This window comes from Ranitomeya imitator, chromosome 1 (genome assembly GCF_032444005.1).
Source record: "Ranitomeya imitator isolate aRanImi1 chromosome 1, aRanImi1.pri, whole genome shotgun sequence".
NCBI lineage: Eukaryota > Metazoa > Chordata > Amphibia > Anura > Dendrobatidae > Ranitomeya > Ranitomeya imitator.
In genome coordinates this window covers 720604848-720630515 of record NC_091282.1, presented here as the reverse complement: position 1 = coordinate 720630515, position 25668 = coordinate 720604848, and the positions used below count along the sequence as shown (strand labels likewise).

Here is a 25668-nt window from a genome sequence, read left to right as displayed (position 1 = left end):
GGGGACCAGTATAGTGTGCGGACCAGTATAGTGTGGGGACCAGTATAGTGTGAGGGCGAGTATAATGTGCGGACCAGTATAATGTGCGGACCAGTATAGTGTGAGGGCGAGTATAATGTGCGGACCAGTATAATGTGCGGACCAGTATAGTGTGAGGGCGAGTATAGTGTGGGGACCAGTATAGTGCGGGGACCAGTATAGTGCGCGGACCAGTATAGTGCGGGGACCAGTATAGTGCGGGGACCAGTATAGTGCGGGGACCAGTATAGTGCGGGGACCAGTATAGTGCGCGGACCAGTATAGTGCGGGGACCAGTATAGTGTGGGGACCAGTATAGTGTGGGGACCAGTATAGTGTGCGGACCAGTATAGTGTGGGGACCAGTATAGTGTGGGGACCAGTATAGTGTGGGGACCAGTATAGTGTGGGGACCAGTATAGTGTGGGGACCAGTATAGTGTGCGGACCAGTATAGTGTGGGGACCAGTATAGTGTGGGGACCAGTATAGTGTGGGGACCAGTATAGTGTGAGGACCAGTATAATGCGGGGACCAGTATAGTGTGGGGACCAGTATAGTGTGGGGACCAGTATAGTGTGCGGACCAGTATAGTGTGCGGACCAGTATAGTGTGGGGACCAGTATAGTGTGGGGACCAGTATAGTGTGGGGACCAGTATAGTGTGCGGACCAGTATAGTGTGGGGACCAGTATAGTGTGGGGACCAGTATAGTGTGAGGACCAGTATAATGCGGGGACCAGTATAGTGTGGGGACCAGTATAGTGTGGGGACCAGTATAGTGTGCGGACCAGTATAGTGTGCGGACCAGTATAGTGTGGGGACCAGTATAGTGTGGGGACCAGTATAGTGTGGGGACCAGTATAGTGTGCGGACCAGTATAGTGTGGGGACCAGTATAGTGTGGGGACCAGTATAGTGTGGGGACCAGTATAGTGTGGGGACCAGTATAGTGTGAGGACCAGTATAATGCGGGGACCAGTATAGTGTGGGGACCAGTATAATGTGCGGACCAGTATAATGTGGGGACCAGTATAATGTGCGGACCAGTATAGTGTGCGGACCAGTATAGTGTGGGGACCAGTATAGTGTGGGGACCAGTATAGTGTGCGGACCAGTATAGTGTGGGGACCAGTATAGTGTGAGGACCAGTATAATGCGGGGACCAGTATAGTGTGCGGACCAGTATAGTGTGGGGACCAGTATAGTGTGAGGGCGAGTATAATGTGCGGACCAGTATAATGTGCGGACCAGTATAGTGTGAGGGCGAGTATAATGTGCGGACCAGTATAATGTGCGGACCAGTATAGTGTGAGGGCGAGTATAGTGTGGGGACCAGTATAGTGCGGGGACCAGTATAGTGCGCGGACCAGTATAGTGCGGGGACCAGTATAGTGCGGGGACCAGTATAGTGCGGGGACCAGTATAGTGCGGGGACCAGTATAGTGCGCGGACCAGTATAGTGCGGGGACCAGTATAGTGCGGGGACCAGTATAGTGTGGGGACCAGTATAACATGTAGCTGCCCTCACTCACTACAACAACGTATAAAAAAACAAAAACATCCCGTCTCCTGACTCCTCCCTCCCACGTGACTGATCACATGATTCTGCCATCACTGCAGGTCCTTGGCGGGAGCGGTTTGCAGCGTTCGCCCAGCACGTGTGTGGACAGGACTCAGGTACATTCCGTACAGCGCTATGTGCTGCCGACGTCCATGCACTGCTCCATGTCATATAGCTATGCAGGGGTTAATACCTGAGCGCTTGTGTTACCGGCGCTGCTCTGTGTCACGTGTGCTGTCACCGCAGAGCTGTGCGGTGCGCGCCTCAATAACGGGGAATTAACATGGTGTCAAGTTCTGTCTGCGGACCGAGCAGGAGCAAAGCAGCCCCTCATCACACTGGGAACACTGCAGCCTGGGGTTGTCACACCGCTCTGTAGGTGGGGTCTGCTGACGAGGCTGAAGTTGGTTTCTTATTCGTCAGTTTCTTATTCGGCAATTTTTTCTTTTCTGTTTTTTATAGGGTTAACAACAAAAAATAATCATCACAATAATAAAACAATGCAGCGAGGAGCCCTGATGTGAATACACTTAAAAACGGCTACAAAAACAATAAAACTGGCACAAAAATGGGCACCAAAGAGCGCTGAAGAAAGGGTTAAATGCCTTTGGGCCACTGATCTCACACTGTAGACATATAGAACAGGGCGCCCCACATCAAAACCAGTTTTTTCCAGCCTGGCCCAAATGGGTTCTGGGCATCAGAACTGGCATCAAAGTGGGCAAACAGCCCATTTTCACAGATTTGAATAAGTAACTGATGTTTTTAAGGGGTTAAATGCCTTTGGGCCACTGATACGACACGTAAAATTCACAGACAGTGACGCCCTGCATCAAACCCAGGTCCTTTCAGCCTGGCCTAAATGGGTTCTGGGCACCAGAGCTGGCATCAAAGTGGGCAAACAGCCCATTTTCAGAGATTTGAATAAGTAACTGATGTTTTTAAGGGGTTAAATGCCTTTGGGCCACTGATATGACACTTAAGGTACCGTCACACTTAGCGACGCTGCAGCGATACCGACAACGATCCTGATCGCTGCAGCGTCGCTGTTTGGTCGCTGGAGAGCTGTCACACAGACCGCTCTCCAGCGACCAACGATCCCGAGGTCCCCGGTAACCAGGGTAAACATCGGGTTACTAAGCGCAGGGCCGCGCTTAGTAACCCGATGTTTACCCTGGTTACCATCGTTAAAGTAAAAAAAAAACAAAACACTACATACTTCCCTTCCGCTGTCTGTCCCCGGCGCTCAGCTTCTCTGCTCTGGCTGTGAGCGCTGAGCAGCCGGAAAGCAGAGCGGTGACGTCACCGCTCTGCTTTCCGGCCGCTGTGCTCACAGCCAGAGCAGAGAAGCTGAGCGCCGGGGACAGACAGCGGAAGGGAAGTATGTAGTGGTTGTTTTTTTTACTTTAACGATGGTAACCAGGGTAAACATCGGGTTACTAAGCGCGGCCCTGCGCTTAGTAACCCAATGTTTACCCTGGTTACCATCGAAGACATCGCTGAATCGGCGTCACACACGCCGATTCAGCGATGTCAGCGGGAGATCCAGCGACGAAATAAAGTTCTGGACTTTCTTCCCCGACCAGCGATATCACAGCAGGGGCCTGATCGCTGCTGCCTGTCACACTGGACGATATCGCTAGCCAGGACGCTGCAACGACACGGATCGCTAGCGATATCGTCTAGTGTGACGGTACCTTTAGAATACACAGAAAGTAATGCCCTGCATCAAACCCAGGTCCCTTCAGCCTGGCCCAAATGGGTTCTGGGCACCAAAACTGGCATCAAAGTGGGCAAACAGCCCATTTTCACAGATTTGAATAAGTAACTGATGTTTTTAAGGGGTTAAATGCCTTTGGGCCACTGATAGGACACTTACAATACACAGAAAGTGATGCCCTGCATCAAACCCAGGTCCCTCCAGCCTGGCCCAAATGGGTTCTGGGCACCATAACTGGCATCAAAATGGAAAAACAGCCCATTTTCACATATTTGAATAAGTAAAGGGTTAAATGCCTTTGGGCCACTGATAGGACATTTAAAATACACAAACAGTGATGCCCTGCATCAAACCCAGGTCCCTTCAGCCTGGCCCAAATGGGTTCTGGGCACCAGAACTGGCATTCACGTGGGCAAACAGCCCATTTTCACAGATTTGAATAAGTAACTGATGTTTTTAAGGGGTTAAATGCGTTTGAGCCACTGATACCACAGTGCATATGTCAGGAAATAGGAAGAAGTCCTGATTACTTCAATTACACATACAGCGCTCTGAGCTGCAATTTCCTCTGCCTGCCCGCACAAGGCTGGAATTCTAAGCCACTCTTTCTCCCTTTCTCCCTCCCCCGCTATACAGCCGTAATGTAAGAAGAGTCTGCCAGCTTCATTGAAGAATTTATATGGCCCTGTGCTGCTGTCACGATAATGCCAAAATTTGTCATATTGTGAGTGTAGTTTAAGAAGGACATGGCTAACTACACACACACACTCACAATGCAGCTGGGACCCCTTTCTCTCCCCCCCCCACCCCCCTCCTCAGCTTCACTCCTACCCGAAACAAAGCCTATGAGAGAGACTGGGCAACCCGATACTAATGGTGGGCAGGGTGTGGCTTTAAACTGCAGGTGACCAATCCGGCAAAGCCACCCGTTGTCCCTCCCCTCTCACTCAGGAATGCCTTTGTCTGAGACCTTGGAATAAGGTAAAGAACTATCCGATCAGTGCATATCATTAACCAGCCCTTTAGTGATGTCACAAGCTCAGAAGTATAAGTCACTATACTCTTAGACCAGCCTTCAGTCTTGGCCGGGAAGCGATCTAACACAGCTTGGTAAAGCTGTTCCATGCATCTAGATGTATTTATCCTCCTAAGCCACAGGCCAGCCAAGATGATAAAGTTGTCTGCAGGATGCGTTTTTTCCCCATAGACTAACATTACCGACGTATTGCCACACGTCGCAACCGTTGTGCAACGGTTGCGCCGTGTTGTGGCGGACCACTGGCACAAAAAACGTTCAATGTAACTTTTTTTGTGCGTTGTGTCCGCCATTTTCGGCCGCGCATTCGCGGCCGAAGCTCCGCCCCCTCCTCCCCGCAACTCACAATGGGGCAGCGGATGCGTGGAAAAATGCATTCGCTGCCACCGTTGTGCGGCGCTTCCCCAGCATGCGTCGGTACCTGGGCCCGACACTCTGCGACTGGCCGAGCCCGATGCTAATGTAAAAGTAGCCTAAGCCACAGGCCAGCCAAGATGATACCATGACATAACCTGTAAGTTCTCTTTTCAACGTTAATCCTTTTTTATTTTGTAATCTGTAATGTACCGTATTTTCCGGCATATAAGACGACTTTTTAACCCCTGCAAAGCATCTCAAAAGTCGGGGGTCGTCTTATATGCCGGGTACGGCATGTGCAGGGAGCGGTCCTGTATGGTTCCCAGGATGTAAAGGAGAGGAGACTCTCCTTCAGGTCCTGGGATCCATATTCATGGAAAAAAAAAAGAATTAAAAAAAAAAAGGGATATACTTACCCTTCGACGGCCCGCGGCTCTCATCGGTGCAAGGGCCGGCCTCCAATCCTAAGGATGCATTGATCGAAGGACCTTCGGTGACGTCACGGTCACCCGACGTCATCAAAGGTCCTTTGTTCAATGCATCCTTAGGAACGGAGGCCGCCGCTGAGAGCCGCGGGCCGTCGGAGGGTAAGTATATCCCATATATTTTTACATGAATATGGATCCCAGGGCCTGAAGGTGTTGTGAATTCCGCTCTTGGGCTCCCTCCGGTGGTTGTAAGTGGCACTTTTGTGAGTTCTGCTCTTGGGCTCCCTCTTGTGGTTTCTAGTGGTATGGCTGCTCCTTGGAGTTAACTGTCATCAGCTGCCTCCACTTATCGTCTCTTCTGCTCGGCTATTTAAGTCTGGCTCTTTCTTCAGCCTGTGCCACTTGTCAATGTTTCCTGGCTGGATTCACATCTCTGCTTGGATTCTCCTGGTTTCCTGACCAGTTCTGCAAAGATAAGTTCTGGCTTTGCTCATTTCAGTCCACATGTTGTGGACTTATTGCTCTGTGCATTCTATATTTGTCCAGCTTGTCAGTATGGATTATTTCTGTTAGCTGGAAGCTTTGGGAAGCAGATTTACCCTCCACACCTTTAGTCAGGTGTGGAGATTTTTGTAAACTCTGTGTGGATTGTTTTGTAGTTTTTATACTGACCGCACAGTATCCTTTCCTGTCCTATCTATCAAGCTAGACTGGCCTCCTATGCTAAAACCTGATTTCATTTCTGCGTATGTTATTTTCCCCTCCTCTCACTGTCAATATTTGTGGGGGGCTATCTTTCCTTTGGGGATTTTCTCTGAGGCAAGATAGGTTTCCTGTTACCATCTTTAGGGGAAGTTAGATCTTAGGCTGTGCCGAGGGCTCTAGGGAGCGTCAGGTACCCCCCACGGCTATTTTTAGTTGCGCTGCTAGGTTCAGGGTTTGCGGTCAGTACAGATACCACCTCCTTCTGAGCTTGTCTCATGTTGTTCCTAAACCACCAGATCATAACAGAAGGAGAGTCTCCTCTCCTCCAGACCTTGGGAACCATCCGCACCGCACATGCCGTATAAGATGACTGGGCGTATAAGATGTCCCCCGTCTTATTCGGCGAATATATCCCAAACTCCATAATTTATATGGAAAAGTTGGGGGTCGTCTTATATGCCCATTCGTCTTATACACAAGAAAATACGGTATATATGAATTGTCTCCTTTCTAATATCTTTTTATACTTTGTAAACACTGCCTAATTTTTCATGGAGTAAAATATTTAACCCCTTAATCTCATATGACGTACTATCCCGTCCAGGTGACCTGGGATTTAATTCCCAGTGACGGGATAGTTCGTCATATGCGATCGGCCGCGCTCACGGGGGGAGCGCGGCCGAGTGTCAGCTGACTATCGCAGCTGACATCCGGCACTATGTGCCAGGAGCGGTCACGGACCGCTCCCGGCACATTAACCCCTGGCACACCGCGATCAAACATGATCGTGATGTGCCGGCGGTACAGGGAAGCATCGCGCAGGGAGGGGGCTCCTTGCATGCTTCCCTGAGACGATCGGTACACGGAGATGTTCTCACCGTGTACCGAGCGTCTTCTCCCTGCAGTCCCCGGATCCAAAATGGCCGCGGGGCTGCATCCGGGTCCTGCTGGGAGTACTTCCGGGTCGCCTGCAGCTCTGTAAGCCTGCAGCGATGTCAGTGAGATCGCCGATCTTACAGAGTGCTGTGCAAACTGTAAGATCGGCGATCTGTGATGTCCCCCCCCTGGGACAAAGTAAATAAGTTAAAAAAAAAATTTCCACATGTGTAAGGAAAAAAAAATTACTAAATAAATAAAAAATATTCCCATAAATACATTTCTTTATCTAAAAAAAAAAAACAATAAATGTACACATATTTAGTATCGCCGCGTCCGTAACGACCTATAAAACTGTCCCACTAGTTAACCCCTTCAGTGAACAACGTAAGAAAAAAAAAAAAAGAGCCAAAAAACAACGCTTTATTATCATACCGCCGAACAAAAAGTGGAATAACACGCAATCAAAAAGACGGATATAAATAACCATGATACCGCTGAAAACGTCATCTTGTCCCGCAAACAACGAGCCTCCACAAAGCATAATAAGCAAAAAAATAAAAAAGTTATAGTCCTGAGAATAAAGTGATTATTTTTTCTATAAAATAGCTTTTATCGTATAAAAGCGCCAAAACATAAAAAAGATATAAATGAGGTGTCGCTGTAATCGTACTGACTCGACGAATAAAACTGCTTTATCAATTTTACCAAACGCGGAAGGGTATAAACGCCTCCCCCAAAAGAAATTCATGAATAGCTGGTTTTTGGTCATTCTGCCTCACAAAAATCGGAATAAAAAGTGATCAAAAACTGTCACGTGTCCAAAAATGTTACCAATAAAAACGTCAACTCGTCCCGCAAAAAACAAGACCTCACATGACTCTGTGGACCAAAATATGGAAAAATTATAGGTCTCAAAATGTGGAGACGCAAAAACTTTTTTGCTATAAAAAAAAGCGTATTTTAGTGTGTGACGGCTGCCAATCATAAAAATCCGATATAAAAAACGCTATAAAAGTAAATCAAACCCCCCTTCATCACCCCCTTAGTTAGGGAAAAATAATAAAATTAAAAAAATGTATTTATTTCCATTTTCCCATCAGGGTTAGGGTTGGGGCTAGGGTTGGGGCTAGGGTTGGGGCTAGGGTTGGGGCTAGGGTTGGGGCTAGGGTTGGGGCTAGGGTTGGGGCTAAAGTTAGGGTTAGGGTTGGAGCTAAAGTTAGGGTTAGGGTTGGGGCTAAAGTTAGGGTTAGGGTTGGGGCTAAAGTTAGGGTTAGGCTTTGGATTATATTTACAGTTGGGATTAGGGTTGGGATTAGAATTAGGGGTGTGTCAGGGTTAGTGGTGTGGTTAGGGTTACCTTTGGGATTAGGGTTAGGGGTGAGTTAGGGTTAAGGTACCTTCACACATAACGATATCGTTAACAATATCGTTGCTTTTTGTGACGTAGCAACGATATAGTTAAGGAAATCGTTCTGTGTGACAGCGACCAACGATCAGGCCCCTGCTGGGAGATCGTTGGTCGCTGAGGAAAGTCCAGAACTTTATTTCGTCGCTGGACTCCCTGCAGACATCGCTGGATCGGCGTGTGTGACACCGATCCAGCGATGTCTTCACTGGTAACCAGGGTAAACATCGGGTAACTAAGCGCAGGGCCGCGCTTAGTAACCCGATGTTTACCCTGGTTACCAGCGTAAAAGTAAAAAAAACAAACACTACATACTTACCTACCGCTGTCTGTCCCCGGCGCTCTGCTTCTCTGCACTCCTCCTGCACTGGCTGTGAGCGTCGGTCAGCTGGAAAGCACAGCGGTGACGTCACCGCTCTGCTTTCCGGCCGCTGTGCTCACAGTCAGTGCAGGAGGAGTGCAGAGAAGCACAGCGCCGGGGACAGACAGCGGTAGGTAAGTATGTAGTGTTTGTTTTTTTTACTTTTACGCTGGTAACCAGGGTAAACATCGGGTTACTAAGCGCGGCCCTGCGCTTAGTAACCCGATGTTTACCCTGGTTACCCGGGGACCTCGGGATCGTTGGTTGCTGGAGAGCTGTCTGTGTGACAGCTCTCCAGCGACCAAACAGCGACGCTGCAGCGATTGACATCGTTGTCGGTATCGCTGCAGCGTCGCTGAGTGTGAAGATACCTTTAGGGTTTCAGGTAGAATTGGGGAGTTTCCACTGTTCAGGCACATCAGGGGCTCTCCAAACGCGACACGGCGTCCGATCTCAATTCCAGCCAATTCTGCGTTGAAAAAGTAAAACAGTGCTCCTTCCCTTCCGAGCTCTCCGGTGCGCCCAAACAGGGGTTTACCCCAACATATGGGGTATCGGCGTACTCAGGACCAATTGGACAACAACTTTTGGGGTCCAAGTTCTCTTGTTATCCTTGGGAAAATAAAAATGTGGGGGGCTAAAAATCATTTTTGTGGGAAAAATAAGATTTTTTTTATTTTCGCGGCTCTGCGTTGTAAACTGCAGTGAAACACTTGGGGGTTCAAAGTTCTCACAACACATTTAGATAGGTTCCTTGGGAGGTCTAGTTTCCAATATGGGGTCACTTGTGGGGGGTTTGTACTGTTTGGGTACATCAGGGGCTCTGCAAATGCAACGTGACGCCTGCAGACCAATCCACCTAAGTCTGCATTCCAAATGGCGCTTCTCCCCTTCCGAGCTCTGCCATGCGCCCAATCAATGCTTCCCCCCCACATATGGGGTATCAGCGTACACAGGACAAATTGGACAACAACTTTTGGGGTCCAATTTATCCTGTTACCCTTGTGAAAATACATAACTGGGGGCTAAAAAATCATTTTTGTGAAAAAAAAAAAAAGAATTTTTATTTTCACGGCTCTGCGTTATAAACTGTAGTGAAACACTTGGGGGTTCAAAGTTCTCAAAACACATCTAGATAAGTTCCTTAAGGGGTCTACTTTCCAAAATGGTGTCACTTGTGGGGGGTTTCAATGTTTAGGCACATCAGGGGCTCACCAAACGCAACATGGCGTCCCATCTCAATTCCAGTCAATTTTGCATTGAAAAGTCAAATGGCGCTCCTTTCCTTCCGAGCTCTGCCATGCGCCCAAACAGTGGTTTATCCCCACATATGGGGTATCAACGTACTCAGGACAAATTGTACAACAACTTTTGGGGTCCATTTTCTCCTGTTACCCTTGGTAAAATAAAACAAATTGGAGCTGAAATAAATTTTGTGTGAAAAAAAGTTAAATGTTCATTTTTATTTAAACATTCCAAAAATTCCTGTAATACACCTGAAGGGTTAATAAACTTCTTGAATGTGGTTTTGAGCACCTTGAGGGATGCAGTTTTTAGAATGGTGTCACACTTGGGAATTTTCTATCATATAGACCCCTCAAAATGACTTCAAATGAGATGTGGTCCCTAAAAAAAAAAATGGTGTTGCAAAAATGAGAAATTGCTGGTCAACTTTTAACCCTTATAACTCCCTAACAAAAAAAATTTTTGGTTCCAAAATTGTACTGATGTAAAGTAGACATGTGGGAAATGTTACTTATTAAGTATTTTGCATGACATATCTTTGTGATTTAAGGGTATAAAAATTCAAAGTTGGAAAATTGCAAAAGTTTCGCCAAATTTCCGTTTTTTTCACAAATAAACGCAAGTTATATCGAATAAATTTTACCACTAACATGAAGTACAATACGTCACGAGAAAACAATGTCAGAATCGCCAAGATCCGTTGAAGCGTTCCAGAGTTATAACCTCATAAAGGGACAGTGGTCAGAATTGTAAAAATTGGCCCGGTCATTAACGTGCAAACCACCCTCGGGGCTTAAGGGGTTAATTGCTAGCTTGTCTCTTCTGCTCTATAACGAACTGTGTCCTCTGAAGTGAATTGCGCTACTGATTTGGGTTGGCTCCGGACGCGTTAATTGGAGTTGGTGGCAACATACTTTGTTCTGTGCGATTGTGAATCTTTGCAGCGATGGCAGCGTTGATAATTATTGTTCCCGCCTGTGTGGGAGTAGTTATATCGCCCTCGCTGCAGTGTGCCCAATAGCCAGTACATAGCAGGCAGCCTTTCTGGCGACTAATTACCCTAGGTGCAGAACCCTGTTTGACCTGAGGGTAAGGGTGGGGGGGGGGGGGCGCCAGAGAACTGCAAGTTCCAAACTGGAACTGGGAAGTGGGATATAGATAAAACTCCTTCAGAATGAACTGGGCAACGAAACAACCCCGGTTCATGACAAATTTGTTGTGAATTCTGTTGTCGAGCTCCCTCCTGTGGTCATGAATGGTACTTCGGCTGGTTGTGTCCATGGGCTTCCTCTGGTGGTTGTGAGTGGGGCTGCGGCTTCTGAGTTTCCTTCCACAGGTGACGAGGTTAATTCGTTAGCTGGCTGCTCTATTTAACTCCACTTAGATCATTGCTCTATGCCACCTGTCAATGTTCCAGTATTGGTCTGTTTGCTCCTGGATCGTTCTGGTGACCTGTATTCTCCAGCAGAAGCTAAGTTCCTGCTTGTTTTTCTCTTGTTTGCTATTTTTCTGTCCAGCTTGCTATTTTGATTTTTGTCTTGCTTGCTGGAAGCTCTGGGACGCAGAGGGAGCGCCTCCGCACCGTGAGTCGGTGCGGAGGGCCTTTTGCGCTCTCTGCGTGGTTTTTTTTGTAGTTTTTGGTGCTGACCGCAAAGTTACCTTTCCTATCCTCTGTCTGTTCAGTAAGTCGGGCCTCTCTTTGCTAAATCTATTTCATCTCTGTTTGTGATTTTCATCTTTACTCACAGTCATTATATGTGGGGGGCTGCCTTTTCCTTTGGGGAATTTCTCTGAGGCAAGGTAGGCTTAATTTTTCTATCTTTAGGGCTAGCTAGTTCCTTAGGCTGTGACGAGTTGCATAGGGAGCGTTAGGAGCAATCCACGGCTATTTCTAGTGTGTGTGATAGGATTAGGGGATGCGGTCAGCAGAGTTAACACGTCCCTGAGCTTGTCCTGTATTATTGTAACTATCAGGTCTTTCCGTGTGCTCTTAACCACCAGGTCCATTATTGTACTAACCACCAGGTCATAACAGTACAGGTGGCCCAAAGTATTAATGCATCTCAACAGTACAGGTGGCCCAAAGTATTAATGCATCTCAATAGAGGGATAAGAGAAGTTCTGAGACCATTTTTTTTTCTTTGCACTGTGTTTTGTCTCTCTTTTCCCCTTTACCTCTGGGTGGTTCAGGATACAGGTGTAGATATGGACATCCAAGGTCTGTCCTCTTGGATGGATAATCTCACTGCAAGGGTACAAAACATTCAAGATTTTGAGGTTCAGAATCCGATGTCAGAGCCTAGGATTCCAATTCCTGATTTGTTTTTTGGGGATAGATCTAAGTTTCTGAATTTCAAAAATAATTGTAAATTGTTTCTTGCTTTGAAACCTCGCTCCTCAGGTGACCCTGCTCAACAAGTGAAAATTATTATTTCTTTGTTACGTGGTGACCCTCAAGACTGGGCATTTTCCCTTGCGCCAGGAGATCCGGCATTGCGTGATGTTGATGCGTTTTTTCTGGCGCTGGGATTGCTTTATGATGAACCAAATTCAGTGGATCAGGCAGAGAAAATCTTGCTGGCTTTGTGTCAGGGTCAGGATGAGGTAGAGATATATTGTCAGAAGTTTAGGAAGTGGTCTGTACTCACTCAGTGGAATGTGTGTGCCCTGGCAGCAATTTTCAGAAAGGGTCTCTCTGAAGCCCTTAAGGATGTCATGGTGGGATTTCCCATGCCTGCTGGTCTGAATGAGTCTATGTCTTTGGCCATTCAGATCGATCGACGCTTGCGTGAGCGTAAAGCTGTGCACCATTTGGCGGTATTATCTGAGCATAGACCTGAGCCTATGCAATGTGATAGGACTTTGACCAGAGCTGAACGGCAAGAACACAGACGTCGGAATGGGCTGTGTTTTTACTGTGGTGATTCCACTCATGCTATCTCCGATTGTCCTAAGCGCACTAAGCGGTTCGCTAGGTCTGCCACCATTGGTACGGTACAGTCGAAATTTCTTTTGTCCGTTACTCTGATTTGCTCTCTGTCGTCCTATTCTGTTATGGCATTTGTGGATTCAGGCACTGCCCTGAATTTGATGGACTTGGAGTTTGCCAGGCGCTGTGGTTTTTTCTTGGAGCCCTTGCAGTATCCTATTCCATTGAGAGGAATTGATGCTACGCCTTTGGCCAAGAATAAGCCTCAGTACTGGACTCAATTGACCATGTGCATGGCTCCTGCACATCAGGAGGATATTCGCTTTTTGGTGTTGCATAATCTGCATGATGTGGTCATTTGGGTGGTTTGTGATCGTTTCTCTAAGATGGTCCATTTGGTACCCTTGTCTAAATTGCCTTCCTCCTCTGATTTGGTGCCATTGTTCTTCCAGCATGTGGTTCGTTTACATGGCATTCCGGAGAACATCGTTTCGGACAGAGGTTCCCAGTTTTTCGAGGTTTTGGCGATCCTTTTGTGCTAGGATGGGCATTGATTTGTCTTTTTCCTCGGCTTTCCATTTTCAGACAAATGGCCAAACCGAACGTACTAATCAGACTTTGGAAACATATCTGAGATGCTTTGTTTCTGCTGATCAGGATGATTGGGTGTCCTTTTTGCCTTTGGCTGAGTTCGCCCTTAATAATCGGGCCAGCTCGGCTGCTTTTGGTTTCGCCGTTTTTCTGCAATTCTGGTTTCCATCCTCGTTTCTCTTTAGGGCAGGTTGAGTCTTTGGACTGTCCTGGTGTAGATACTGTGGTGGATAGGTTGCAGCAGATTTGGACTCATGTGGTGGACAATTTGACATTAGAGAACAAGAGAGAGCAGCATCCATACCAGGTGATAGATATCCAAAAAAGAGATTTTATTCTGCCATAAAAAATTACAACGTTTCGGCCAGGATGGCCTTTGTCAAGTATCCTGGCCGAAACGTTGTAATTTTTTATTGCAGAATAAAATCTCTTTTTTGGATATCTATCACCTGGTATGGATGCTGCTCTCTTGTTCTCTTATGATTTTTTGTCTGATTGGATCCTTGGACTTTGGAGCGTGCACCCCATAAGCTGAGTGCTGATGGTTGACTTTCTTGTATAGGACAATTTGACATTGTCCCAGGAGAAGGCTCAACGTTTCGCTAACCGCCGGCGCTGTGTGGGTCCCCGACTTCGTGTTGGGGATTTGGTTTGGTTGTCGTCTCGTTATGTTCCTATGAAGGTTTCCTGTTGTGAATTCTGTGATCAAGCTCCCTCCTGTGGTCACAAGTGGTACTGCGGCTTCTGAGTTTCCTTCCTCAGGTGATGTGGTGAAGTCGTTAGGTGCTGCTCTATTTAACTCCACCTAGTGCTTTGATCCTGGCCTCCAGTCAATGTTCTAGTATTGGTCTTGCTTCCTTCTGGATCGTTCCTGTGGCCTGTCTGCTCTGCATAAGCTAAGTTCTGCTTGTGTTACTTTTGTTGCTATATTTTCTGTCCAGCTTGCTTGAATTTGTTTTTCTTGCTTGCTGGAAGCTCTGAGACGCAGAGGGAGCACCTCCGTACCGTTATTCGGTGCGGAGGGTCTTTTTGCCTCTCTGCGTGGTTGTTTGTAGGTTTTTGTGTTGACCGCAAAGCTATCTTTCCTATCCTCGGTCTATTCAGTAAGTCGGGCCTCGCTTTGCTAAATCTATTTCATCTCTGTGTTTGTACTTTCATCTTAACTCACATTCATTATATGTGGGGGGCTGCCTTTTCCTTTGGGGAATTTCTCTGAGGCAAGGTAGGCTTATTTTTCTATCTTCAGGCCTAGCTAGTTTCTCAGGCTGTGCCGAGTTGCATAGGGAGCGTTAGGCGCAATCCACGGCTACCTCTAGTGTGGTTTGATAGGATTAGGGATTGTGGTCAGCAGAGTTCCCACGTCTCAGAGCTCGTCCTATGTTTTTTGCTTATTGTCAGGTCACTTTGTGTGCTCTGAACTTCAAGGTCCATTGTGGTTCTGAATTACCTATTCATAACAGTTTCCTCTCCTAAGTTTAAGCCTCGTTTCATTGGTCCGTATAAGATTTCTGAGGTTCTCAATCCTGTGTCATTTCTTTTGACCCTTCCAGCTTCTTTTGCCATCCATAATGTGTTCCATAGGTCGTTGTTGCGGAGATACGTGGCGCCTGTGATTCCATCCGTTGATCCTCCTGCCCCGGTGTTGGTTGAGGGGGAGTTGGAGTATGTGGTGGAGAACATTTTGGATTCTCGTATTTCGAGACGGAAACTCCAGTACCTGGTCAAGTGGAAGGGTTATGGTCAGGAAGATAATTCCTGGGTTTTTGCCTCTGTTGTTGCCGATCTGGTTCATGCCTTTCATTTGGCTCGTCCTGGTCGGCCTGGGGGCTCTGGTGAGGGTTCGGTGACCCCTCCTCAAGGGGGGGGTACTGTTGTGAATTCTGTTGTCGAGCTCCCTCCTGTGGTCATGAGTGGTACTTCGGCTGGTTCTGTCCATGGGCTTCCTCTGGTGGTTGTGAGTGGGGCTGCGGCTTCTGAGTTTCCTTCCACAGGTGATGAGGTTAATTCGTTAGCTGGCTGCTCTATTTAACTACACTTAGATCATTGCTCCATGCCACCTGTCAATGTTCTAGTATTGGTCTAGTCCGCTCCTGGATCGTTCTTGTGACCTGTCTTCCCAGCAGAAGCTAAGTTCCTGCTTGTTTGCTATTTTTCTGTCCAGCTTGCTATTTTGATTTTTGTCTTGCTTGCTGGAAGCTCTGGGACGCAGAGGGAGCGCCTCCGCACCGTGAGTCGGTGCGGAGGGCCTTTTTTGCGCCCTCTGCGTGGTTTTTTTGTAGTTTTTGTGCTGACCGCAAAGTTACCTTTCCTATCCTCTGTCTGTTCAGTAAGTCGGGCCTCTCTTTGCTAAATCTATTTCATCTCTGTGTTTGTGATTTTCATCTTTACTCACAGTCATTATATGTGGGGGGCTGCCTTTTCCTTTGGGGAATTTCTCTGAGGCAAGGTAGGCTTAATTTTTCTATCTTTAGGGCTAGCTAGTTCCTCAGGCTGTGTCGAGTTGCATAGGGAGCGTTAGGAGCAATCCACGGCTATTTCTAGTGTGTGTGATAGGATTAGGGGATGCGGTCAGCAGAGTTAACACGTCCCTGAGCTTGTCCTGTATTATTGTAACTATCAGGTCTTTCCGTGTGCTCTTAACCACCAGGTCCATTATTGTCCTAACCACCAGGTCATAACACAAATTGGTGTGAGTGGTGGGGATGATAAAGGTATCCTCCCCGTGATCCGTGACAGAAGTATAAATAGATATTATAAAGACAAATATCGTATGTACAGTACAATTGCAAATAAAATGGGATTAAAGTTGAAAAACACTTACATTTCGTTATGTCATTTCATCTCATGGCTGACCGTGTGCTGTGGGGGAATGGCGAGCATAATTCCAGATGCATCACACCCCTGTCTCTCAGCTAGACCCCGGACAAAAAAAAAAACGTGAAGACTGCTGCTTCACTCACTTATTTACCAGCCTAAAACCAAGGCTTAGAGGCTGAATCCTCCCCTTTTCTTAGAGATCTGGCAACCATTTTTATTCATAGCTCGCTGTAAGAACCTCCTATATGAAATACACAATGATCAGGATGTGCACCCCATCGGGGGGATTCCTTTAAGTGTAAACATGGCATAGTTACATAACCCGCTTACAGAGGAACCCGCTCCTTGCACTCATTGGGTTTAGCTCCTAGCGATTTCCGTGAGCTATAGATCTCTCGATGGACATCCAGAATATATAATCCTTATATCTACAGCTGTGATCGGTGCCAATATACATAACCTTAAAAGAACAATAGAATCCCATGCTTGCTTTACCGGTTTTAGCTAGTGACAGGCGGGAGGGGGGAATGAGGAGTGTAGGGAGACTTGTCTGTCACCGCACAGAGTCATAAACATTCCTGGTCTCACATTACAACTATATAGCAGGGCGGAGGGAGTTGCTTGCAGGCTTATTCCAGCCTTCTGCTGGCAGGTACAGGAAACTGCAGCTGAGAACTCTGTATGTGTAATTGCCGTAATCAGATCTTCTTCCTATTTCCTGACACCTCCCCCTTTTTGACTGCGTTACGGAGGCAGAACCTCACGGTACTCCTCCATGCGCACCTCAGCACGTTTGCCCCGGTGGGACAACCCGTCTGCATTGTCATGCTCCCTGCCCGTTTTGTGTTTGACTGGAAAGTCGTACTGATGGAGGGCAAGGCCCCAGAGTAGCAACCTTCTGTTGGTTCCACACATGGCTTTTAGCCAGTGCAGAGGGTTGTGGTCGTTCACCACAGTAAAGGTGCGACCATACAGATAGGCCTGCAAACGTTGCAGGGCCCAGACTATGGCCCAGCACTCCTTCTCGATGGTGGAATAGGCCACTTCCCTTGACAGAAGCTTCCGGCTCAGGTACAACATGGGGTGCTCTTAGTTCCCTGAGTCGACCTGGCTGAGCACAGCACCGAGGCCAAACTCGCTGGCGACGGTCTGCACCAAGAACGGTCGACTGCTTTTAACATGGGAGAATTGCACAGGGCTGTTTTCAATGCCTGGAAGGCCCCCTCACAGCCACAGGGATCCCAGGGAGGATATCTTTATCGTCCCCACTACTCACACCAATTGGTCATGAATCGGGGTTGTTTGGTTGCCCCTGGTTCCTTCTGAAGGGGATTAACCTATATTCCACTTCCCAGTTCCGGTTTGGAACTTGCAGCTCTCTGGCGCCCCCTTACCCTCAGGTCAGACTAGGTACTGCACCTAGGGTAATTAGTCGCCAGAAAGGCTGCCTGCTATATACTGGCTATTGGGCACACTGCAGCGAGGGCGATATAACTACTCTCACACAGGCGGGAACAATAATTAAAAACGCTGCCATCGCTGCAAAGATTCACAATCGCACAGAACAAAGTATGCTGCCACCAACTCCGATTAACGGGTCCGGAGCCAACCCAAATCAGTAGCGCAAAGCGCAATTCACTTCAGAGGACACAGTTCGTTATAGAGCAGAAGAGACAAGCTAGCAATTAAATATTTTACTCCATGAAAAATTAGGCAGTGTTTACAAAGTATAAAAAGATATTAGAAAGGAGACAATTCAACTATACCGTATTTTCTGGTGTATAAGACGACTGGGCATATAAGTCGACCCCCAACTTTTCCATATAAAATATGGAGTTTGGGATATATTCGCCGTATAAGACGAGGGTCATCTTATACGCCCAGTCATCTTATACAGCATGTGCGGTGTGGATGGTTCCCAGGGTCTGGAGGAGAGGAGACTCTCCTTCAGGCCCTGGGATCCATATTCATGTAAAAAAATACAAAAAAAAAAATATGAGATATACTTATGCGCCCCTATATTTAACATGGGGGACGCATGGACATGCGTTGTGCTGCGTTGTGCGACGCATGCGGTTTTTTGCCGCAAGCGTTGGGCGCAGAAAACGCAACAAGTTGCATTTTTTTTGCGTCCAAATTTTGGCAAAAAAGGTCGCATGCGTCGCAAAATGCAGCGTTTTAGCGTGCGTTTTTATTTGCGTTGTGCATTGCGTCGCCGATGCAGAGGCGCACAACGCAAATGTGAACGTAGCCTAAACGCGTGCAAACGCTGCGTTTTTTTGATGCATGCGTTTTTGCATGTGAAAAAAACGTGGCGTTTTGACGCGTTTACATGCGTTTTTTCATGCGTTTGCGTTTTTTAAACGCATGCAGATATATGTGTGACAGCTGCCAATCATCAAAATAAAGTAAAAAACCCACTATAAACAGAAAGGGTTAGGGGTAGGGTTAGGGTTAGGGGTAGGGTTAGGGTTAGGGGTAGGGATCCTAACCCTAACGGGATCCTAACCCTACCCCTAAAGGGATCCTAACCCTAACCCTACCCCTAACCCTACCCTTAAAGGGATTAGGGTTAGGGGTAGGATCCCTTTATCAATTTTATGGTGTGGGGTGGTTTATCAGTGTGTTTTTATGTTTTTTTTTTTGTTTTTTTTTAACGCAGACGCATGTGGTTAAAAACGCATGCGTTTACATAGACAGCAATGCATTTTTTTGCCGCAAAAAAAGCATGCGTTTTTTCGCTGCTAAAAAAGCCACTAAAAATACTACATGTTGCATTTCTGCTACACAACGCATGCAGAAAAAAACGCATGCGTTGCAAAAACGCGTAAACGCATACAAAAAAAAGCATGCGTTTTTAATGTTAACCCCTTTCTGACATGGGACGTACTATCCCGTCGAGGTGGGGTGGGCCCCCATGACCACGGACGGGATAGTACGTCCAGGGCGATCGGCGGCGCTCACGGGGGGAGCGCCGCCGATCGCGGCCGGGTGTCAGCTGTTTATCGCAGCTGACATCCGGCACTATGTGCCAGGAGCGGTCACGGACCGCCCCTGGCACATTAACCCCTGGCACACCGCGATCAAAGATGATCGCGATGTGCCGGCGGTGCAGGGAAGCTTCCCGCAGGGAGGGGGCTCCCTGCGTGCTTCCCTGAGCCCCCCGCAGCAACGCGATGTGATCGCGTTGCTGCGAGGGTCTCACCTCCCTCCCTGCTTCCTCCAGCCCCGGATCCAAGATGGCCGCGGATCCGGGTCCTGCAGGGAGGGAGGTGGCTTCACAGAGCCTGCTCAGAGCAGGCACTGTGAAGGCTGCAGCGCTGCATGTCAGATCAGTGGTCTGACAGAGTGCTGTGCACACTGTCAGATCACTGATCTGTGATGTCCCCCCTGGGACAATGTAAAAAAGTAAAAAAAAAAATTTCAAAATGTGTAAAAAAAAAAAAAAAAAATATTCCTAAATAATGAAAAAAAATATATATATATTATTCCCCTAAATACATTTCTTTATCTAAATAAAAAAAACAAAACAATAAAAGTACACATATTTAGTATCGCCGCGTCCGTAACGGCCCAACCTATAAAACTGGCCCACTAGTTAACCCCTTCTGTAAACACCGTAAGAAAAAAAAAAAAAAAACGAGGCAAAAAACAAAGCTTTATTATCATACCGCCGAACAAAAAGTGGAATAACACGCGATCAAAAAGACAGATATAAATAACCATGATACCGCTGAAAGCGTCATCTTGTCCCGCAAAAAACGAGCCGCCATACAGCATCATCAGCAAAAAAAAAAAAAAAAAGTTATAGTCCTGAGACTAAAGCGATGCAAAAATAATTATTTTTTCTATAAAATAGTTTTTATCGTATAAAAGCGCCAAAACATAAAAAAAATGATATAAATGAGGTGTCGCTGTAATCGTACTGACCCGAAGAATAAAACTGCTTTATCAATTTTACCAAACGCGGAACGGTATAAACGCCTCCCCCAAAAGAAATTCATGAATAGCTGGTTTTTGGTCATTCTGCCTCGCAAAAATCGGAATAAAAAGCGATCAAAAAATGTAACGTGCCCGAAAATGTTACCAATAAAAACGTCAACTCGTCCCACAAAAAACAAGACCTCACATGACTCTGTGGACCAAAATATGGAAAAATTATAGCTCTCAAAATGTGGTAACGCAAAAAATATTTTTTGCAATAAAAAGCGTCTTTCAGTGTGTGACGGCTGCCAATCATAAAAATCCGTTAAAAAACCCGCTATAAAAGTAAATCAAACCCCCTTCATCACCCCCTTAGTTAGGGAAAAATTTAAAAAATTTATTTCCATTTTCATTAGGGCTAGGGTTAGGGCTAGGCTTAAGGCTACAGTTAGGATTGGGGCTACAGTTAGGGTTAGGGTTGGGATTAGGGTTAGGGGTGTGTCAGGGTTAGAGGTGTGGTTAGGGTTACTGTTGGGATTAGGGTTAGGGATGTGTTTGGATTAGGGTTTCAGGTATAATTGGGGGGTTTCCACTGTTTAGGCACATCAGGGGCTCTCCAAACGCGACATGGCGTCAGATCTCAATTCTAGCCAATTCTGTGTTGAAAAAGTAAAACAGTGCTCCTTCCCTTCCGAGCTCTCCCGTGTGCCCAAACAGGGGTTTACCCCAACATATGGGGTATCAGCGTACTCAGGACAAATAGGACAACTTTTGGGGTCCAATTTCTCCTGTTAGCCTTGGGAAAATACAAAACTGGGGGCTAAAAAAAAGATTTTTTATTTTCACGGCTCTGCGTTATAAACTGTAGTGAAACACTTGGGGGTTCAAAGTACTCACAACACATCTAGATAAGTTCCTTGGGGGGTCTAGTTTCCAATATGGGGTCACTTGTGGGGCCTTTCTACTGTTTAGGTACATTAGGGGCTCTGCAAACGCAATGTGACGCCTGCAGACCATTCCATCTAAGTCTGCATTCCAAACGGCGCTCCTTCCCTTCCGAGCCCTCCCATGCGCCCAAATGGTGGTTCCTCCCCACATATGGGGTATCAGCGTACTCAGGACAAATTGGACAACAACTTTTGGGGTCGAATTTCTCCTCTTACCCTCGGGAAAATACAAAACTGGGGGCTAAAAAATAATTTTTGTGGGAAAAAATTTGTTTTATTTTTACGGCTCTGCATTATAAACTTCTGTGAAGCCCTTGGTGGGTCAAAGCGCTCACCACACATCTAGATAAGTTCCTTAGGGGGTCTACTTTCCAAAATGGTGTCACTTGTGGGGGGTTTCAATGTTTAGGCACATCAGGGGCTCTCCAAACGCAACATGGTGTCCCATCTCGATTCCAGTCAATTTTGCATTGAAAAGTCAAATGGCGCCCCTTCGCTTCCGAGCTCTGTCATGCGCCCAAACAGTGGTTTACCCCCACATATGGGGTATCGGTGTACTCAGGACAAATTGTACAACAACTTTTGGGGTCCATTTTCTCCTGTTACCCTTGGTAAAATAAAACAAATTGGAGCTGAAGTAAATTTTTTGTGAAAAAAAGTTAAATGTTCATTTTTATTTAAACATTCCAAAAATTCCTGTGAAGCACCAGAATGGTTAATAAACTTCTTGAATATGGTTTTGAGTACCTTGAGGGGTGCAGTTTTTAGAATGGTGTCACACTTGGTTAATTTTTATCATATGACCCCTCAAAATGACTTCAAATATGATGTGGTCCCTAAAAAAAAAAAATGGTGTTGTAAAAATGAGAAATTGCTGGTCAAATTTTAACCCTTATAACTCCCTAACCAAAAAAAATTTTGGTTCCAAAATTGTGCTCATGTAAAGTAGACATGTGGGAAATGTTACTTATTAAGTATTTTGTGTGACATATCTCTGTTATTTAATTGCATAAAAGTTCAAAGTTGTAAAATTGCGAAATTTTCAACATTTTCGCCAAATTTCCATTTTTTTCACAAATAAACGCAGGTAATATCAAATAAATTTTACCACTATCATGAAGTACAATATGTCACGAGAAAACAATGTCAGAATCACTGGGATCCGTTGAAGCGTTCCAGAGTTATAACCTCATAAAGGGACAGTGGTCAGAATTGTAAAAATTGGCCCGGTCATTAACGTTTAAACCACCCTTGGGGGTAAAGGGGTTAATGTCACTTTTCTGGTGGGGTGCCCATACTTATGCGCCTGTCAAATTTTGTTTGAATGCAGATTGCACATTTTCTGTTAGTACAATAAACCTCATTTCAGGGCAGAAACATTACTGTGTCCAACAGTTATTAGATATATGAAACTGAAATAGCTGTTGCAAAAAAAGCAAATCAATTTTTATAAAACATTAAGCTTAAGATTAATAGGGGTGCCCAAACTTATGGAAATAGACAGATATATAGATATCTATCTATCTAGACAGAAAAAATGAAGGCAGCACTCCATAGATTTGTAGTGAAAAAAAACGTGAATTTTATTCAGACCCACATGGCGTGGCGACGTTTCGGCTCACAAGGAGCCTTTCTCAAAAATGAGCGCTGCCTTCATTTTTTCTCTGTCTGGATTGGGGCATGGAAGTAATGGATGCTTTGCTGGGGATGCCTGTGCACCCGCCTATAGGTTTTGTGCTGTTCCATTTTTTTCTGTATCCATCCATCCATCCATCCATCCATCCATCCATCCATCCATCCATCCATCCGTGTGTAATGGAGTGTGGGTTGGACAAATGTAAAAGAGGAGGTTGAACAGAAATGACATCACAAATCTTTTTGAAGATAGAGGAGGGAGGGGTTTGGGTGTGTTTTGGAGTGGGTGTGGTAAGTTCAGGCTTAGTGGCCTGTGCAATGCATCATGGAACTTGTAGTATTAGAGCACAATAATTCAGGAGAAAGGAAGTTGTTGATTAACCCCATGAGAGCTGGATCCAGCACTGAAGATGTGCTGCTACAACATGATAAAAGGTAATATTGTTAATATAAACAGTGGATTTTATAATAGCAATATGGTGTGATAGTGTGAGCAGCCTCTTATTACCTCAGCACCCCTGGTATCTCCAGTTTTAAATCAGATATTCAGGGTGGATAGCAGTGTGAGCAGCCTCTTCTTACCATAGCACTCCTGGCATCTCCAGTATTAGATCAGATAGACATGGCAGACAGCAGTGTTAGCAGCCTATTTTTGTCTCAGCACTTCTAGTATCTCCAGTATTAGATAAAAAAAATATATAGAAAAAACAGCACAGTTAAGAGGTAGGGTGGAGACGCTTCACAGGTACATACCAATCGTAGTAAATACTTTTCCAAACAAGGCTTGAGAAAGGTCTGTACCCAGGACCGAAACGTTGCCACATGGGCTATTAAAAAGCACTTTATAACTTTGGATTTGCTGTGCTGCCTCAACTTTTTTGGAAAAGTATTAGATGAGATAGACAGGGCGGACAACAGTGTGAGCAGTCTCTTCTTATCTCAGTACTCCTGCTTTGGGGCGGCCTGTGGGGGGGTCTTCATGTGGTCCGACTAGGTAATCATATGTATGGTTTCTGACAAGTCACTGATCCCTCAGTTACCTGCCCCCTAGTTTATATAATGAATATTATATATCTACTATATAATTGTCTAAGGGTCACTTCTGTCTGTCTTTCTGTCTGTCTGTCTGTCACGGATATTCATTGGTCGCGGCCTCTGTCATGGAAAACCAAGTCGCTGATTGGTCATGGGCGTTTTGCCACGACCAATCAGCGACGGCCATAGTCTGGCAGCGAAATGGCCGCTGCTTTACTGCCCTGCAGTCAGCGCTCACACAGGGTTAATGCCAGAGTTAACGGACCGCGGTGTAATGCACTCCGTTAACGCAGCTATTAACCCTGCGTGACCAACTTTTTACTATTGATGCTGCGTATGCAGCATCAGTAGTAAAACGATTAATGTTACAAATAATAATAATAATAATAATAATAAAAAAAGGTTATTCTCACCCTCCGACATCGCGCCCTGTCCTCGGCAGTGCAAGCGGCAGGTTCCGGTGCCAAGGATGCTATGCGAGAAGGACCTGCCATGATGTCACGGTCGTGTGACCGCAACGTCATCACCGGTCCTGCGCTCATACCAACCCTGGGACCGGAAGCTGCCGCATGCACCTCACACAGGCGCCAGGACTTCAAGGGGCCTTCGGAAGGTGAGTATATGTTTATTTTTTATTTTAAGTCTTTAACCACGCATATAGTGCCCACATTGCTATATACTACATGGGCTGTGTTACATACTGCGTGGGCTCTGTTATATACTACATCTCTGCTATATACGATGTAGCTGGGCAATATACAACGTGACTGTGCAATATACAATGTGACTGTCCAATATACTACGTGGCTGTGCAATACACTACGTGCTCTGTGCTATATACTACGAAGCTGTGCAATATACTATGTGGCTGTGTCGGTTCTGTTATATACTACGTCGACTGTGCAGTATACTACGTGACTCTGTTATATACTACGTGGCAGCGCAATATACTACGATACACGACGTAGCTATGTTATATACTACGTGGCTCTGCTATATACAACGTGGCTGACCAATATACTACGTGCCTGTGCAATACACTACGTAGCTCTGTTATATACTACTTTGGTTGTGTTATATACTACGTCACTGTGCAATATAGTACGTAGCCTGTGCTATATACTACCTACATATTCTAGAATACCCGGTACGTTAGAATTGGGCCACCATCTAGTATGTATATACTGTGTGTGTGTGTGTGTGTGTGTGTGTGTGTGTATATATATATATATATATATACACATATACATGTATATACACACACACACTATATAATTGTCTAAGGGTCACTTCCGTCTTTCTGTCTGTCTGTCCTGCTGTCTGTCACGGATATTCATATTGGTCGCAGCCTCTGTCTGTCATGGAATCCAAGTCGCTGATTGGTCTCGCCAGCTGCCTGTCATGGCTGCCGCGACCAATCAGCGACGGCCACAGTCCGATTAGTCCCTCCCTACTCCCCTGCAGTCAGCGCCCGCTCCATACTCCCCGCAGTCACCGCTCACACAGGGTTAATGCCAGCGGTAACGGACCGCGCTATGCCGCGGGTAACTCACTCCGTTACCGCTGCTATTAACCCTGTGTGACCAAGTTTTTTCTATTGATGCTGCCTATGCAGCGTCAATAGTAAAAAGATCTAATGTTAAAAAGAATAATAATAAAAAAAAATCATCATATACTCACCCTCTGGCACCTTTCCCGCTCCTCACGACGCTCCGGTGCTAAGAATGGCATGCGACAAGGACCTTCCATGACGTCACGGTCATGTGACCGCGATGTCATCACAGGTCCTGCGCGAGAAGGACCTTCCATAACGTCACGGTCATGTGACCGCGACGTCATCACAGGTCCTGTGCGCCTACGCGAGAAGGACCTGCCATGACGTCACGGTCATGTGACCGCGACGTCATCACACCCTGGGTCCGGAAGCTGGCGACAGAACTACAAGGGGCCCTCGGATCGGAAGGTGAGTATATGTTTATTTTTTATTTTTTAACCTGTGACATACGTAGCTGGGCAATATACTACGTGACTGGGCAATATACTACGTGGCTCTGTGCTGTATACTACGTCGCTGTGC

At 46.2% G+C, this 25668-nt stretch overlaps 1 protein-coding gene across 2 annotated transcripts in view; it reads left to right on the top strand.

Moving 5' to 3' along the window:
* The first annotated feature begins 1600 nt into the window (after positions 1–1600).
* Positions 1601–25668, top strand: part of CDIN1 (CDAN1 interacting nuclease 1) — a 626145-nt gene continuing 602077 nt past the window's right edge. For both annotated transcript variants that reach the window (XM_069732509.1, XM_069732508.1), the window contains exon 1: positions 1601–1693. The gene's annotated coding sequence lies outside the window, so the exon portion shown is untranslated. The remainder of the gene's footprint in view (positions 1694–25668) is intronic.